Genomic DNA, 17,345 nt, shown 5'->3' with positions numbered 1-17,345 from the left:
AGTCCTTACAGAGTGAATTTAATTCACATGTTTCAAAGTTACTGAGAATTTATTTCCTAATAGAAGCTTTTGTTATCAAATTGACTATTTTAGCAGAACAAGGCCCCACTGGAGAGTAAAAATCATTTGTTTTATAAAGGGAAGTTCTGCTATAGTTACTCCAGAAGTTTTAAGGCAAAAATGATTACACATTACATAGCACCTTGTGAACTTCCATGCTATTATGAACTGTTTGAAAATCATGGTTTCCATAGATTAAATCTCAGATAAATGAAGGTGTGCTTGAGTTACTTAAAAAATAATTTAAAGAGTTGCTTGTTCATGCTAGACCTTCATGACAGGAAAAAAAAAAAAAAGAAAAAACAAAAAGAAAAAAAATTCTTTCCTGGGTTTTCCAACAGTTTCAGGGGCTATTTCACTCCAAACAATCAAGAATGGTTCAGGAATAAAATAGGGTAATGAGGATTTAAGTTGTATATGATAGTATTTAACCTCCAACCTTGTGACCAGATTCTATTTCAGAATAATCCAGCATTGCAAAAAAGAGGAGTAAATTAAGTGGTTCAAGAAACAACTTCTCATGTAACTGATACCAGGTTTGGATAACAGATAGGCTGTAATTTAGATTAGCAGAACCTCTGTATTTCTTAATCATTAACACGTATTGCTCCATTGTATTTATCCCAATAACTATGCTTACCTGGTCCCCACAGAGAAATTTTTTTCACATTTGTAAAAAAAATTAATAGAGTACCATTGTCAAATGATATATTTTAAGTATTAGACAGTAAAAGCTTACTGAGCCATACACAACAACTTTGCTGAGCATCATCTGTCTGAATTTGGCCTGTTGCTTTTGTCTAATACCCTAAACATTTTTGGGTCTGTAACATATACTTTCAAGCTTACAGTCTAACAGGGACAGAAAAAATAAATTGATAACTAATTAATATTTGGAAAGCATTTGTGAATTCTAAATGTTTTGGTTGTATAAAACAATTTAAAATTACTATGTAGTGTAACAGGTTAGTTGTCTGAATTGGCCATAAATCACAAAAATCTTACTTTTTTAGTAAAACTTTCAGCACAACAGCGATTGTGTATAGCATATTAACACAAATGTTTAAAAAAGGATGAGAAGTGTGTAAAAAGCTTTGCAAAACAGGAAGAAGACAGAAAGAAAGATAATACAGAATAAACTGGATATCAAACTTTTCATTTGAATATAACAGCTCAAAATAATACATAAGATAATACAGAGTATGTCCTTTCTGCTGTCTCAGACTGGCAGCCCATTCAGGAGCAGCTCTTTCAGAACATCCTCCTAATGCTGTTTTCTGCTAGAGACTAGGAGCCATCAAAATAAATCTTGATATCTCTGACTGCGGTCTACAATACTGCAGCGAAAAAAAGATCCAAAAAACCCCTCATGAAAATATCACAACGAATAGATTTACTCAATGGTATTGGATCCACATTCCCTGGAACATGATGGATTCATAAGTCTGCTGTATATATGAGATTCCCACATTACTGTTCAGACTGGTGTTGCCATACTGCCTTATTTATATACTAAAATACCCAACAGAAAAGTGTGTCCATTCAACTGTGTTCATGAATTTAATTATACGACTTTTAAAATGCAGGTGCTGTTCAGATTAGCCTGCCATCCTGCATTCCAACTGGAATCTAGATTTTCTTCTGTACTCTTCCAATTTACATGATGATTTCCACAGGATTCAGTAGTGACAATGCTGTACGTATCTGTAGACTATTTTCAGATTCCATTTCAGTGACTTCTAGAAGAATCCATATCTACCAGTGTGTGAAACTGCCAATTCCTCACATCAGCACTGACAGTCCACAGCCAATCTAGTGAGTTAAACCAATTAAGATTTTTTTTTTTTTTTCCAAAAATTCTTTGTTTGGATACTAAGTCATTTTAGATACCTTATTGCTCTTAGGCATTTCACAATATTCTCAGACGGAACAGACAAGGCTTTCATCACAGTAAGATGAAATCTGACCAAATATTTATCAATCATTTAAAACTTCTGTGTGATTATTTACTTCACTCTACACACTTTTGTAAATTCATTGTGTTAGCTTCTTTATTACATCCACTTCCCAGTTTGACAATGCCCAGGAACTACATGAAATTGTTTCAAATCAATATTGGACTTAGTGTGTCAAACCGATTCAGGTCTGTTACTACAATTTTACATTCCAGCACTCTGAGCTCAATTGTTTTCTAGTACGTTGTATGCATTATTTTACAGTAAATCTTCAGAGACTTTGCTGCTGCTGGAAGCCTCTTGCAAATTCATTCTGTTTTGACTGGACGACAGGATATCAGCAGGGGATGACTAAAAACCAGCAATAACAAAAAAACCCTTTCCCTCTAGGAGACTCAAACTCAGCTGGAATGCAGACTTCTTGTTGGATGGGAAGGAATTTTTAATTATGTAGAAAGAATAGCTGAATAAAGGAGAAAATGTAAATAATTAACAACTGACTTCACCCTACAACAGCAAGAATTCCTCTTGAATACTTTCAAGCAGAAAATAATTATAACATTTCAGAGTATGAGAAATAAACTACTTTTTCAGGTACTCTTTTCTATTTCCTAGAATAAAACACCCCGATGTGACTATGTATGTCACTTAAACATTTGTAAAAGGAAGAATTTCCTCTGAATCTCCTTATGCATATTCTGATTAGCTCATGGAAATGTCAGTCTTTGCACATGTAACTGGTGGGTGAAAGTATTCAGCAGTGAAAGGAAGAGGGAGAAAAAAAGCCCAGATAGTCCGCCTTCACTGTAATCACACAGCTTTTGTCATCTACTGGTACTATCCCTATTTAGAGAAGTTGAAGAGCTAAGTCCAGAATAGAAGTAACTTGAAGAAACAGGACAACAGCTGTTAGAACTGAGGGAGGACTCTGTGGCAGTAAATAGATTGCCAGTGTGCAATGAATCGGCCAAAGCAAAGGACACAAAACAGTAATGAAGGCAAGAAATTCTGAACTTCGGCACGAGCTGGCACATTGGCAGTGAATGTCATTTCTAGTATGATTAGTTCTTCAAGATAAATTGAACTGGGTAGAGCACTGTGTTTCCTTCAAAAAAGCCCAAGCCCTAACAGCTAGAAAACTTTTTAGAGAACTAGGTAAGCTTCGTATGAAATATGGTGGGCACCTGAATTCCACACTGACTTTCAGGATAGGAAAAGTGAGATGGATTCTGTCCTACAGTATTCCTCTTTTCTCCGAGTCCAGCATGTCTATGTCCTTCTTCTACTGGGGAGCCCAAAACTGGATGCAATGCTCTAGATACGGTTTCACAAGTGCCAGACTAATGGGAAGAATTGCTTCCCTGAACACGCGTGCTGATGTAGCCCGGGAGGCTGCTGGCCTGCTTTGACGCAGGGGTGCAGCACTGGCTCTTAGTCAACTTGTTGTCCACCAGAGCCCCTGCATCCTTCTCTGCAAAGCTGCTTTCCCACTGTTGGTTCCCAGCCTCTGTTGGTGCCTGGGGTTTTTCTGTTCCAGAGGCTGGAGATTGCATTTGCTTTTGTTCAACTTCATGAGGTTCCTGAGGTTCTTTTAAATCCCTAAGTCAAATTATATTCAACCCGAAATGAACTGAATTTTTCATAGACTAAAAAAAATAAAATAAAAGCAACAGAAAGAGATTTTCATTCAGATGGTTCTTGGGAGCATTGCAAACCTGTGAGGTCACATTCTACTTACTACTGAGTAATGTCTGAATGAAAGTGGGGAGTGTAATAAATAACCTTTGGTGCTCCCTGTGCAATAAGTATTTTCAACTAGTAGAAGGTCAGTAACTCAGATACATTTCTTTAGTTTAGCTTCAAACACATCATTTTGTTTTGGCAAGGCAGCTGTGTAAAGTTATTTCATTTTAGGAGGAAATGTAAACAAATCTAAATTACAGGGGTTTTTTAATTTCAAGCTTCTTAGATCAGGCATTTTCATACTGAAAGCAGACATTCTTATTTGTGATCCTGATGTCAGTTCTCCTTTGTGATATTTGGCTTTATTTACTGCCTGTAGGCATGGATAGCTACAACCATTTCAGGAAAATAAGATGTTACTAGTATTTTTATCCCAGTTATGCAGGTATCACCAGTAGAATATATTGCTTTCAGGTTCTCCATGGACCACAAATTATGGTAGTCTAAACAGCCTTTAATCCTCTTATTGGCATGAATTTTACTCCTCTGCAAATTGACAGTCCTGTGTCTGAAATGAAAAAAAAAAAAGAAAAAAAAAAAGAAATGGTCTTATTATTGCTATTATTACTTGCAGCACAGTTTTTCCTGCTGATGGCAAGGGTAATCAAGGTGATGGAAACCCACGCACTTGATTCTCACTCAGTATATTAAAAGATGCCAAGAGACAAGTCCTGAGCTCCTTAACTTAGATAAACCTTAACTGAAAAAAAAAGGTTACCTGAATAGCAATTTACACTTAAGATTAACTTAAGCACATAGTTGCCATTACTGTAATGAAAATTGAATACAATTTTAAATCTGGCTCTCAGGTTATATTTAGGTTGCTAATGTCATATATAAACTGAGTAAAAAAAAAAAAGGGTAATATTTTACCCTGCCCAGGGTGAATTTAACATAACACATTTATATGGTAATGTTTAAGAATTTAATTTAGTGAATTGCAAAGTTTGCTTTACCCTGATAAACTCTCTATATACATACACGTATTTCAAACAGCGTTCTACAGTGCTTCAAAACAATGACTGGGGAAAGATGTAAGACCCTTTAAAGTTTAGTGAGAAGAGGTATTCCCTGAGTAGACCAGAAGGAGAAGGAAAGTCCTTGAGAGACACTGGTGAGGCATTTTCAAATTACAAGAACTGCTGGCAGCACTGGAAGAAGCAGAATTAAGGGATCTTGTACTAATGCTTACATTTTTGTGCTTAGCTCAAGCCTCAGGACAGAGACTGTATATTTTCATTACCTTTTGTGTATTATTTCACTTCACTCCTAACTGATTTACCATTGTTAAATAATTCAGAGCAAACTATACACTACACTGGAGAGCACGGCTGTAGTCCTTTCTATGCGTACCCTAGCACGGCATGAACTCTGATGGAGACAGTCTAACCTGTGCAGAACATTATCCCGCCTTCTCCTGAGAACCCCTGCATTGCATGAGTCCGTTCCTGTGGCTTTCCTGCCTGTAAACATCTGGGCTGTGGTTTCTGGATGGAAGCTGAATCAAGTGGGCTTCAGGACGGAGGAGTGCCCTCATCCCAGTCCCTGTCCCGTAGAGCCGGGCTGCTGACACAGCTCACCCCTGTTCTTACTTGCCAGCTGACTACACTCAGGCTCAAAGTTTGCCAGCAGACTCACAGAAACACAAACCTGGACCTGTGGTCTCTCCAGTAGCCAGCTTTCAGAGCCCTGGGCTCCCAGATCCTGGTCCCCAGACCTATGGTCTTTCCATTAGCTGGCTCCCAAACCTCTCACCCGGTTTTGGCTTGTAGTTCCTTGGTGTCTTTCTTACACACATAGAAAAACAGAACAGAGAACACCTTCAGCCAGAAAAATAGTTACGAAGAGTGTTTAAGAAGAAGACAAGACAGATTGCAGTGATCAGCTGCAGGGTTTTGCCAGACAAGGATACAACTAACAACTTATTTATACATAGCTGGCCCCTATTATCCAAATGTCCTCTCCATTTTCACATACTTGGTCCTTCCACATCCATCTTGGTTCCTCCTTTCCTCACCTTTGTCCTCTCCCCTAAACATCTCCTAATAAGTTTCACACTTTTCCCCAATTCTCTTCAAGTATCCCATAAAAAGTTTTATATAATCCCTCAAGCCCCCTCAGATATCCCAAAATAAGTTTGCTCTTACCCATGAGACCGATGGTAAACCTGTTCCCCACCCTTCCTTATCAGTTACAAAGTCCTGGTTGAACCTCCTCAAGGCCTGGAGTTGCTCCTTCAGTTGCCTGTTCATCAGTGATCTGAGTGGTCTCATCTGCAGGATTGACTCTGTTATCTCCTATTCTTCACAGTTTGTGTATCTGCGTGTGGTTTATTACTTCTCACATGTCTCCCTCTTTTATTCTGAATAACCATTAGCCTGATATCTCCACAAAACAGACACCCTTCCATGCCAGGTAGCTACACAGCCTTTACTTTCCCTGTGTCTTTTACCCTCCATATATCCTTTCATCCCATACATCCTTAACCAGATCTATGTCCATTAACTTTAGGCACTCAACAGTTTTCTCTATAGTTGAAGATGAGAAGGAAATTTCAGTGAAAAGTGCACTTGCTTCAAAATTGAATCAGTTTCGAGGAGCAACTCTTTCTTGTCTTAAGAGGGAATCTTAAGAATATTCTCCCAAATTAAGAAGGGATCATGTCTCTTGTAGGCTGATAAATTGGGTAATTTTCTAAACATGGGAAAACTAAAAAAAAAAAACCTCACAAAAAACAAACCCAGATTTTCTAACTCTTTCTAAGATCTTTGGAGTTCACCAAAGTAATATTTGAAACATGATTTCATGTAACAGGATTTAGTCAAGAAAAGTCTATAGTATAACAAAATAGTTACCTGCCTTATTCAGTGTTCATAGTACAGGTCACTATGGCCTGGCAGCTGGAAATTGGACAGCATATTAATGCAGTTGATCCAGAACCCCTCCACTATTCTTGTACATGCACAAACACATTTTTTCATCCTTTTTTTCTTCACTTTTCCCAGATGTATGTCCCAAGCAGTCCTTCTCCTTCCTGACTCACATTGCTGCAGAAACCTAGCTAGAGTTGGGAACCACTAAATTCAGACCAACATGATGTTTGTCTTTGAGTGATGAGCAGACCTTGCATCAGTGTGTATTCCATATTCTGAACCATACATTGATCCCCCAGTCCTAATGATGAATTATCTGCTTACAATCTCAAAAAAGTGAAGATAGGCACCTGTGTAAATTAAAAAAGACCTGCCAAGATCTCCAGCAAGATCCTCAGGACAACTGACAGCCCATGTCAGTGCTCAAAGCATCTTTAAATTTGATTATTCCTGCTTATTCGTGAATGAAAAACAAAAGGTCACTTAAGTCAAATCTGGTTTGAGTCTCATGAAATAGCATTTAAACTATCAACATTCTTTTGACTAAGGTATTGCTAGTGACCTGCTGCAGTCTCTCACTGCCTCTTTTGTTGGCACGTAGCAACTTTGGCAGCTGTGATGAGTGAAAAATCTCCCTCGGTGGCTTTTGCATGGTCATTTCTACTAAATTGCCAAGGTGACAGATAATCCTGAGACAGAAGTCTGGCCCCGGTTTCTGGAGAGCGAAGCACTGCGCACACATAAATCTACAACTGCCAGAGCTGCTCGTGGGAGTACCTCCAGGTAACTCACAGCAGGGTGCCAAGGCACTTGGTCTCAGAGAGCATAACATATACTTGGTGCCTATATAATGGCATGTATAGCCACACAAACAGCACTCAGAAGACCAATGACTGAGGCTATTATAAGACTAAGAAAAATTACTCCTGACAAGGGACAGGTTCTGTACTTGCCAAGATCCTCTTCTTGTGCATGTTACATACACCTGGTGTGTTGACACTCAGCAGGGAAGACGAACAATGGCGATAGAGGTCCTGAAGGACCCACATCTGTCAGAAATACCTCTGTGCCGTGACGCAGGCTGGTGGTGATGGATGTCCAGGCATTAGATGCCTTTTACGAGTCCTTTCATTGCTTTGAAGTGTTTTTGCAGTGTAAACATGAGGAAAAATCAGTTAAGCACAGGGAAGTATTTTTAGGCAGGGTGTACAATACTGTAAAGCACCTTAGAAGTGGTTCAGAGTGCCTGAGAAATCCTATCATCTTGGGTATACCTTGTATAACATGATAGTGCCTGAAGAATTAATATAACATCATTTTTTCTCCTTTACTGCAGGAGATCAAACAGCTGTTTGTGGTAATAACTTAATTTGTTCTCTAGTTAAAATAATTAGAAGAATGTATATTCCCCTTGAAAACAAGCTGTGCTGCAGTAGGTGCTTCATGCATTAGCAACAACAACATGCACCGTCTTGGCTTCTTCTGGTAGGAGGAAAGCAGCATGAGCTCTTCCCAAGGAACCCAGTCCCATTTCACTTCACGTGCCCTGGCTTTGTAGCACAGTGGAGGAGCTCATCATAGATAAAACCAGTATGTTCCTTGAATACTAATGTTCATAGAAGTTATACATTGCAACATTTGGATTAACTAGTTATTGGTAATATTTTCATAAATTCATACAGGTATAAGTCTTAAAATTGAGGAGGGGAATCGGAAAGCAAAATGAGTCCACTGTTAAAAAAAAAAAGGGTAAACATTTACCCTCGAGAAGAATTGCTTGTTGCTCCTCTTTTACTTTGCTTCCATTTATTTTACTGCTTTTTCTCCTACTCAGCATGATCCAAATTTTTCAAGTTAAATCAGCTTAAATACATTGCTTCCACTTCTGGGTCTTTTACAAAGCAGACACTAACATTGAAACATTCATCTGTAGTGTTTGCTCTTTACTCTTTTCAGTACTAAATAATGGAATTGTAAAACCAGCATTTAGAAGCTTCATAAAAATAACAACCATATCAATTATGAGTTTGAAAATACTTTATCCTTCATTTTAGGTGCTCCATAATGCAGTGACAAGCCATAATCTATCAGTGGGAGACCTTGTACTATGAATTGTATTTTTTTTCCTAGAAGTCTTGCATATTGGAAGTTATTTAAGGTGTATTGCTTCTTTTCCCTGCCAACACGTGGTAAAGTTTCAAACCAACCCTGCTGATTTACATGGCAGTTCTGTAAGGAACTCCGCAGTGGCAGTCATGGCATTTTGTTCGTGGGGATTCATTTCCTGCTAACTCATTACTGGAAGTTTGAAAATGCCTTGGAAGAAGACAGGCCTCTCCTTTTGTCCTTCCAAAAGCGGGGGAGAAAGAGTGTATATTATCATTACAGTCATGCAGTTTTTCTTCCCATCTAGCTAAATGTCAGCCTTTTAAAAATCCGATTTAAAGATTAATTTTAACAACACGTGCCAAAGGCAGATTCTCAGGTGAGCTGGATGGCGTGGAAAAGTAGATGTCAAATAGTGACTTACAGACTTAAAAACGTGGAGAGCGTGAAGCTGAAAACACACTTCTGTGTTAATTGCAAATGGGCTTCAAGAAAAGTTTAATCTCCTCTTTGTAGTTTTGGTCTATTTTTGTTCTGGAATGAGGGAAAAGTTGGTTTCACCTTTCGGTTCTTATGCAACAGAACAAATTTAGAAAAATGTTTACATTTCTTCCTGAAGGTTTTTGCTCTGACTATGGCTATTATAAAAGAGCTGTAACAACAAGAGCTTTAAAAAAAATAATGTTTCATTTCCCTTATGTCGTGCAAATGACAGCACTGTGTGCATATCCAGTCCCCACTGCCAGCACGCTAAATCAGTGAGTTTTAAGCTGAATAAGAGGCCCTTTACAACTCAGTTGGTTCTCCTTGCTTAATAACCACATTCTCCTAAAACTACCAGGTTTCTGTCTGATGAAAAAAAAAATCAAAGAAAAAAAAGAGAAGTGAAGAGATGGAGGAAAGCAGGGACCATAGGTAAGGTTAGTGCCCTTGCCAGCTCTTTGAAGAAGGAAGCAGAAGGCAGCAAAAGCAGAGCTGTGTCATATAATTTTTTTGTTGTTTCCTCTGCTTTTCAAAGTGCCTGGGCTGTTTGATCTCTAGCAGATAGGTCCTGTAGCCATTTCTTTTCAGTAAAAGGCTTATCTTTATATGCCACTTTTAGAACTATATTTCATTGCGAATAGCAAGACAAACTTTCCCTACTGATCTTCAAAACAACTTACAAGCAAAATGGCAAGCTATCACACTATCATTCTCTTAATTTCTCTTTCTGAGGCTCACTTTTACATATCTTTTTTTTTGATCATGCTCTCTCAGTGAATGTTGGTGCTACTTGACCTTTAAATGTCAAAATCCATTTGAATTGCATTTACTGTGAACTCTGCAGCCATGTATCATTTGTGAATGGCTAATATACATAAGAATCGAGATATATTTCATGATGCACAGCTTGGCTTATGAATTAATTTTATTATTCCTATCACCTCCCTACCCCCATTAAAATAAATTTTCCACTAGCTACTGCTATTTTAAGAAGAGAGTAGGGAGAGTATATACAGGCAAGCTGATTGACATAAGTCAGCTAACTCTTCCAGCTAAAGGTCTGAGTCTGCAAGCTGTTTCCTGTGGGTGGATCTCTGTGCTTAGACTGAGAAGCCTGCAGAATTTAAACTGAAATCAGTTATAGCGAAACTATAATGCATAAACTCTTACTTCAAAAGTTCTTCAAGTGAAGAACCACTTACAAAGCGAAGTCACTTTATATATTATTATTATTATCACTTTCTGTTTGCTCACGATCAGTTTTAACATACAAATGTTTTCTGTATTTTAATTTTTTGTGTTTGTCTCACACTGGGCAATAAGAAGAGGTTTCCATCACTGCATTTGCCTGGATGAAATCTGAAATCTGAACCAAATATCCCAACTTTTTCCTTGCAAAGTTATGGAGAAAGGCAGAGCAGGGGAGCCAGTCATGAGGAGGGAACTGAAAATATTCCCAGTGCAGTCAACACTTTTATTCGGGCTCATCTCTCTAACCCAAAGCTGTTTGGCAATGATTCAGTCGTAATAGATGTTCCGTACCAATCTCATCTAGGACAAAATAGCAGATTTTGTCCAGTTCTCATGCCAGTAAAAAAAGGAAGATAAAAGGTCCCTTTCCTCCATCAATTTCTGAAGCAGAACATAACAGATTTTGACACCACTAATTCAAAATTATGCCTGTGCCATGCTGCGGAAGAGAGTATGGATTTCCACTTGTGGCTGTCCTTTTGCTTTCAAAGGTGGACTGATCTGTTTTACCCATTGGAGAGTCTTTCTGCCTTCAGAGAAGAGGTTTAGCCTTCAGGAAAGGAGAATGAAAAATACCGATTAACTTGCCACTATTTCTCTCACTCACTTGGTCTAGACTGGTAGAAATTTCTGTCACAAAGAAACAGGATCAGGGCTCTGCTCTGCTGCAGAAGCAGTCCATGGCCTGAACAGCCTGCAGGAAATTAGTCATTGTAGAAATTTGGGTATAACATCTTGCTGGGTGGCCAGCCAATAAATTCAAATAATCCCATTTTTTGGTTTACAAAAATGCAAGTACGCACAATTTCCACCGTTCATTCAATTTTTGTGTTTCATCTTTCTGAGTTAGAAGGCACAGACTCATTTGCAGGTTTTAACTGGTGATGCCTGTCACATTGAGATGGAGACACCTCTAGAACATGACAGAATTATAGTGCTTACAACACCCACAGGAAACAGTTGTTATCCCACAGGCAAGTGAGAAATTGAGTCACCGTATCATCATCATCTCCTACAGCCCAGCCGAGTGTCCTAATTATAACATCATTCCCTATTCAGAATCATCTAAGCAAAATGAAACTTTGAAGGTAAGTACCTCCATAGCACTGTGGAGCCTTGCCGGCACCGCAAGCTATTTCACATTTGAATTATGGACATCTAGACTAGATCACAACCTGCAGGATGACCTCAGGAGGTATTATAGGCCAAAGCAAGGACTGGTCAATATTCACCTGATGAAGTCCCTTATCCTGAAGTAAAAGGGGCACAGCCATCACTGGGAACTTTCCACCCAGGAATGTGGAGCTCCCTCCCCTGTGTTCACTAGTACACATATGACCCAGTGCTACTTAGGTTTACTGAGCCTTCCTCCCAATCAAAGGAGTTAATTTGATTACTTAATGGCCTTTAGAAAGCAAATTTAAAAGTAATCATCTATTCTCAGCTGAACCACTTCTCCTTTCAAAAATGTTTTCCCAGGAGCTCAGCTCAGATGAATGGGAAGTTGTCTGCAGAGCTCTAGGGCTTGCCTGCAATTTCCACCCACTGTCCTGAAGAAGGTACCTGATAATTAAAGGTACAATACAGCAAAAAGAAATAAAATCCTCATATTACAAAAGCAAGAATCTATCTATCTTTCGGTTAGATAACTGTCACCTGAGAACAAAACCACAGGTATTGCAGATTTTTGTGATGTGTTAGCCTCAAGTCTCTTCATACAGTGCAAACCTCCTCCAAGTGGGCAGGCATACTGAACGTGCTCCCTGCCGAGCGCTCCTGCAGTGGGAACACTGGTAACCGTGATGGCGATAGGTACTCACCGAAAGCAATACCTGTATTCCTCCCTGCTGAAAACACTGCTTTCAGCAGCTGAAATGGTGCCCTCTACCTGAAAATTCAAAGACAAAACCAAGACTCATAAATAGAATGCGAGTCATTAAAAATCATTAAAAATTTTTGGGTTGAAGTATTTCCCACAGATTTGTTTTCATGGTTTTTTTTGTTGAAAGTAAAATACATATATTGGAACAATAAGCATCAGCATCTGGTAGTGTGTTTCCGTGTTTTTTTCCATAGCAAATAGTGTCCTTATTCCAGGGAAGCTATAATGCAAGATATGGCACATCCTCTAGGCTGACTTTGATTTCCTACCTATTCTACCAGAAAACTCAAGGAGTTTTTCTGAAAAAAACATCTGCACTTCTCAGGTTTGTGATGCCACTACCCAGTTAAGAGCCAGGTGCCTCAATGTAACTTTAGCATTCAACTATGATATTGGCGCCTTTAACGCTTTCACGGCAGTCTTGGTTTAAAATGGCAGGATAAGGTGTGTACAAAAAGAAAAGTCTTATTTGATAACAGGGTCATACTTGGAGAGAAAATCTACGGGTATTTCTGCACACACTGAAGAAGCCTAAACTTAACCTTCTCGAGAGTCACCAGCTTGACTAATCAGCTCACAGGCAAAATGCTTTTGATATCACTTCTTTGTGAAAATTGTCAAAATTACAACTTCAGGCTCTTTAGTATCAGTTGTGTTTAAAGTCAGTGAAAAAGCAGAAGAGGGAGACTGGCCTGTTATATTTAAAGTAATGCTTCATAGGCAAACACAAAGAGAAAGAACTGGCTGGGTAAAAGTGCATCACTCCCAGAGACGTACGTACTAGAACTGTTGATTTGCCAGGGAGAGGATGAAAAGGTTACACAAAACCTCTTCAGCATTCCTTATTAAGGAAACCTTTTCACTTGATTATGATTACTCTCAGTCTTCTTGTACACACATACCTTTCAGAACATAAAGTGGCATTTAAAAAAACCCCACACACTTATTTTATTTAACCATTCCAGCGGAGTATTTTCTGTTTGTCAAACACCAATGAATTCTGGATGACTGTATGTTGCAATGTACATGCAATGACATCAGTGATGCATTGATTTCTGCACTGTAGAAAACTCTATGAACAAGAAACCATCAAAAGGCCAAACTGTTCCAAAGACATTTGAAGGATCTGAAATGGCGTACAGCACAGAATTTTCTGGTTAAGTTTCATTTCGTCACAAAGTGGTCGATAACTGAAAGGGAAGCTCTCCCCAGAAATAGTTTCCCTACTTGGTTTGGATAAGGTAAAGCTCTCCGCCATTCCTGGTCAGCATCTTGATAACTGGACTACCGGCTGTCTGGATCAGGCTTCCCCCCATTCAGCATCTGAGTGCTGCAAATCTCATCCTCTGATTTCTAACTTTCTCCATTTAATGTACAGAGAGCATCAGCGGCAGATTCCCTTTCTGGAACCTAACTTTCAAGCCCTATTTAATTTGGGCCCTCTTTGAATCTACTCTGTAAAGTCCTTTGAAAATCTGGCTTTTAATGTAAACCTTAACAACACATTTTGTATTATTTTCTGTTTCACCCTCTTTTTAAGGCTCCAGGAATCCACTGGATACCGTTAGACAGTGTTTGCACAGATATGTTTGGCAAGTACCTCAACTACGCTTACACTCCACAGCTCAAAAGGAAAGCCAAAAGCATGCAAGTTTACTGTAGAATATTTTCTTTTTTTGTCTTTGTATGAGAATTCAACCAGTCCCTTAAACTTGTGAAGCTTTATCTCTGCAAATAAATAAATTATGCCTTCAGCAAGCCTTTTCTTCTGTAGCAGATGTATCTTCCTTGCCTCTGAGCACATTTTTAGATTTGAAATAGTTCCTCAAAGGTATTTCTTAAGTAAACCTTTCAAAGACCTTTATAGAGTCTCCTCTCCCCCTGCTTTGTACCAATGCTTGTTTTGAATTGAAGTTTATATGAAGTTTGATACTACAGTGTTTTTATAGAAATGCTGAACTTTTCCTCAAAATAACACAAGTCAAAGCTTGTATGGACCAGTTTTGTCTTTCATTGCATAAATCTATTATTTAGACTTTTGGGGGGAGGTTTGTTGTTTGGGGTTTTTTTGATAGTGGTAGTGGTGTGGGTTTTTTGCACTTCATCAGAGCAGCTTTGCCTGGGAAAGCAGCAGGGAGCTGTTAGTCCTCTGTAGCATTAGCATGTTCTTTTTTTCCATTTTCTGGATCTTTCACCACAGACCGTTTCTTCTTTCCTCCTCGGTAATTGGCACAGGCACTGCTTCTAAACGGTATTTCCCTGAGACCAGACGAGTAGTCCATAGAGCTGGACTAAACAGTACAATTCAAGTAATTTCCAGTTAAAGTTTTGATGGTGAGAAGAGGGAGCGCAGATAGTTCAAAAAGGGCATAGCAGGCACCGCTGCAGCCAGCTCCGGTATTAGGAAATACAATGCTGGGAAATTACCAGTCTGGAAAACAACAATTTCACTCTTCTAAGGCTCAGGTTTGCAGGTGACCAACTTTAATAAAATGAGATGAAGGAATAAGTTTGCAGTACTGTGAAATGCTACGGTGAGAAAGTATGTGCTGCAGATACCAGAGGACAGAAGAACAAGCAATTAAAGCAATTAAGTAGACAGAGGAAACTACTAGGAGGAGCAAGACAAGTATTTTTGCCAAGGTTTTTGGAACATCTGCCATGAAAACTGCTACGAATCCCTCCACAGAACACCAGCCCAGAGGGACAGTGTGAAGTGCCAGACCTCTGCAGAGGCTTTAGCACAGCTTCACATCTCGCTTTAGCACAGGTTGACATCTCTTCCACCTCTCTTCTTCTTAGCCTTTCCAAGAAATGCTAAATGCAATGGTGTCCACATAGTGATGAAACAAGCCAACAATGGAGAATGCTCTGCTGTTCTGAATCACGAGGTACCGTCAAACGCTGGTATCTAACATTAAAAGCATGCGTGTTGCTATAACTGTTGAATTTTCTCCTAATCGCCCCACCTGCAAAATGTGTGGCCTCAAGTTACACGTGAGATCTTAACAGAAAGGCCGGGGGGCCAGGGGGAGGACAGAGCAAGTGCAGGAACCCACCCCTGTAAGGTAACTCATACACACGTGCCATGTGCTAAAACTGTAAACCCCGGACTGCCAGTAACAATCTGGGGCATGATAATCCCTTAATGAGCAACAGCAGGTGCTAAAGTGCTTAAAGTAAATCACTCCTGCATTTTAGTGAGTTGTTATTTATGTCATCGCTATCAACAAGTGCAAATCTGACAGGACTGGCAGCAGCCAGTGACCTCTGCTGCAGAGGGCTGGGAGCGGCAGGGGATCCCCGGGCAGGTAGGGCAGGCAGGGCAGGCAGGGCAGGCAGGGCAGGCAGGGCAGGGCCAGTCCCACCACCCCAGCCAGGAGCAGGGCAGCCGGGGGCAGCCCCAGCCCCGGGGTGTCGGGCACCTCCCTGGGGATGGGGACAGCTGAGGCCAGGCCAGGACATCTGCCAGCAGCTAGGGTTGGGGATCAGCCCCGGTGAGAGGAACCAGGTCAGACACAGCCCGGGATGGCCGAGGCACCAATGCGGCCAAGGAATTTGAGTGTGGTTTTGTAACACCAAGTTTTTGGTCTTTTAATTTTGATTAGGTTGGAAAGAGGTGTTTCTTTTGTCTCCAGCAAGAATTTTGTTGATTCGGACTGTTAGGAATTCCCATTACTTGTGCAGTTTAACACGTCTGTGGGTACGCCCAGAAAGACCAGCCACTGGAGAGGTATTCATACAAATTAAGAAACACGAACCAAGGCATTAATGAGCCCAGCACAACTCAGTACATTTTCAGACTTGGTGCTTCACTGCAGATGTCCAGAGTGGAAAACACAGCAGGGAGGTAGGGTCCTCCATTGCTCTCCTCACCAGCCACGTGAAGGATGCACAGCTCTTACACCCCTCTGAGCCAGGACGGCCGCGGCTGTTCAGGTGCCGATGAGGGACCAAAGGCTTGGCCTGAGAGGTGATTTCTGATGGCAGTCTAAAGCAAGGCAGATGATTTCATCCACAAATTTTAAGTGTATTTGGACAAATTATCCTTGCCCTAGAAATATATTACACTAATGAAGTTACGCTGTCAGCCACTGCAGGCCTGGCAGGACTTGCCAACTATTTTAATCCTCCAAGAACACATTTCCCCAGCCAATAATTTGACTTGTCATTAGTAAATTCCTAGCTCAGCTTTATAAGAGACAGGAACACACAAAAAAAAGTATTGATCTCTAGGGTATTGATTCCTATTACGATTGCATCAGATTTCTTCTAAGGTCTGTACCAAATTGATCTATAGGCTCTATTTTCCCACCTGTATATTGGAGGTCCATAGGCTTTAGGGAGGGCTTTTTAGAATAATGCAGCAGCTTGTTGCTTTGATTTCAAAAGAGCATGGAGCTTGCCAAATCTCTTCAAAGGGAAGGGAAAAAGAAAAGGTAATTTGCCCTTGTAAGTCCTGATGCAACATGAGAATAGATCGGTGGGCTTTGTAAACACGGTACTTAAAGAACAGGTCCTCTGTTGTGTGCTGGGCTGCTACAAGAGGAAAAGATCAACCCGAAGGAGAGTCAAATTGCAGCTCAGTATTTCTTCTTGGCTCAGACTCTCTACTGAGCTTGGGTGTCACTCTCCCTAACCAGAGCAAGAAAAATAAAGACCTTTTCAAGAATACAACCTACCTAGCTATGTGTTAGACAGGTTATTCTGAATTTGTCATCCTATATTCTCTTCCTAGTCAGTGGAGAGAAAACCAGTAGATGTGTCATCTGATCCATTTTAAGCATCTCAGAATGAGAGGAACTGCTCTCTGAAGGCGTCCGTTTCTTTCCATTGACTACATATGGCCTATACAGTGATTAGCTCAGACTTAGATGTACGGCTTTTAAGCCCCAAGCTGGGACCGCTTGTATTTCCTTCTTTTCCTCTTCTGCTCTTTTTCTAAGATGTCTCAGTATCCTATTCCTAACCAGCACAGGATGAATCAAGTGG

The sequence above is a fragment of the Balearica regulorum genome, chromosome 1 (genome assembly GCF_011004875.1).
Source record: "Balearica regulorum gibbericeps isolate bBalReg1 chromosome 1, bBalReg1.pri, whole genome shotgun sequence".
NCBI classification, from domain to species: Eukaryota; Metazoa; Chordata; class Aves; order Gruiformes; family Gruidae; genus Balearica; species Balearica regulorum.
The sequence above is the reverse complement of the archived record's forward strand: the minus strand, read 5'-3'. Positions refer to the sequence as shown.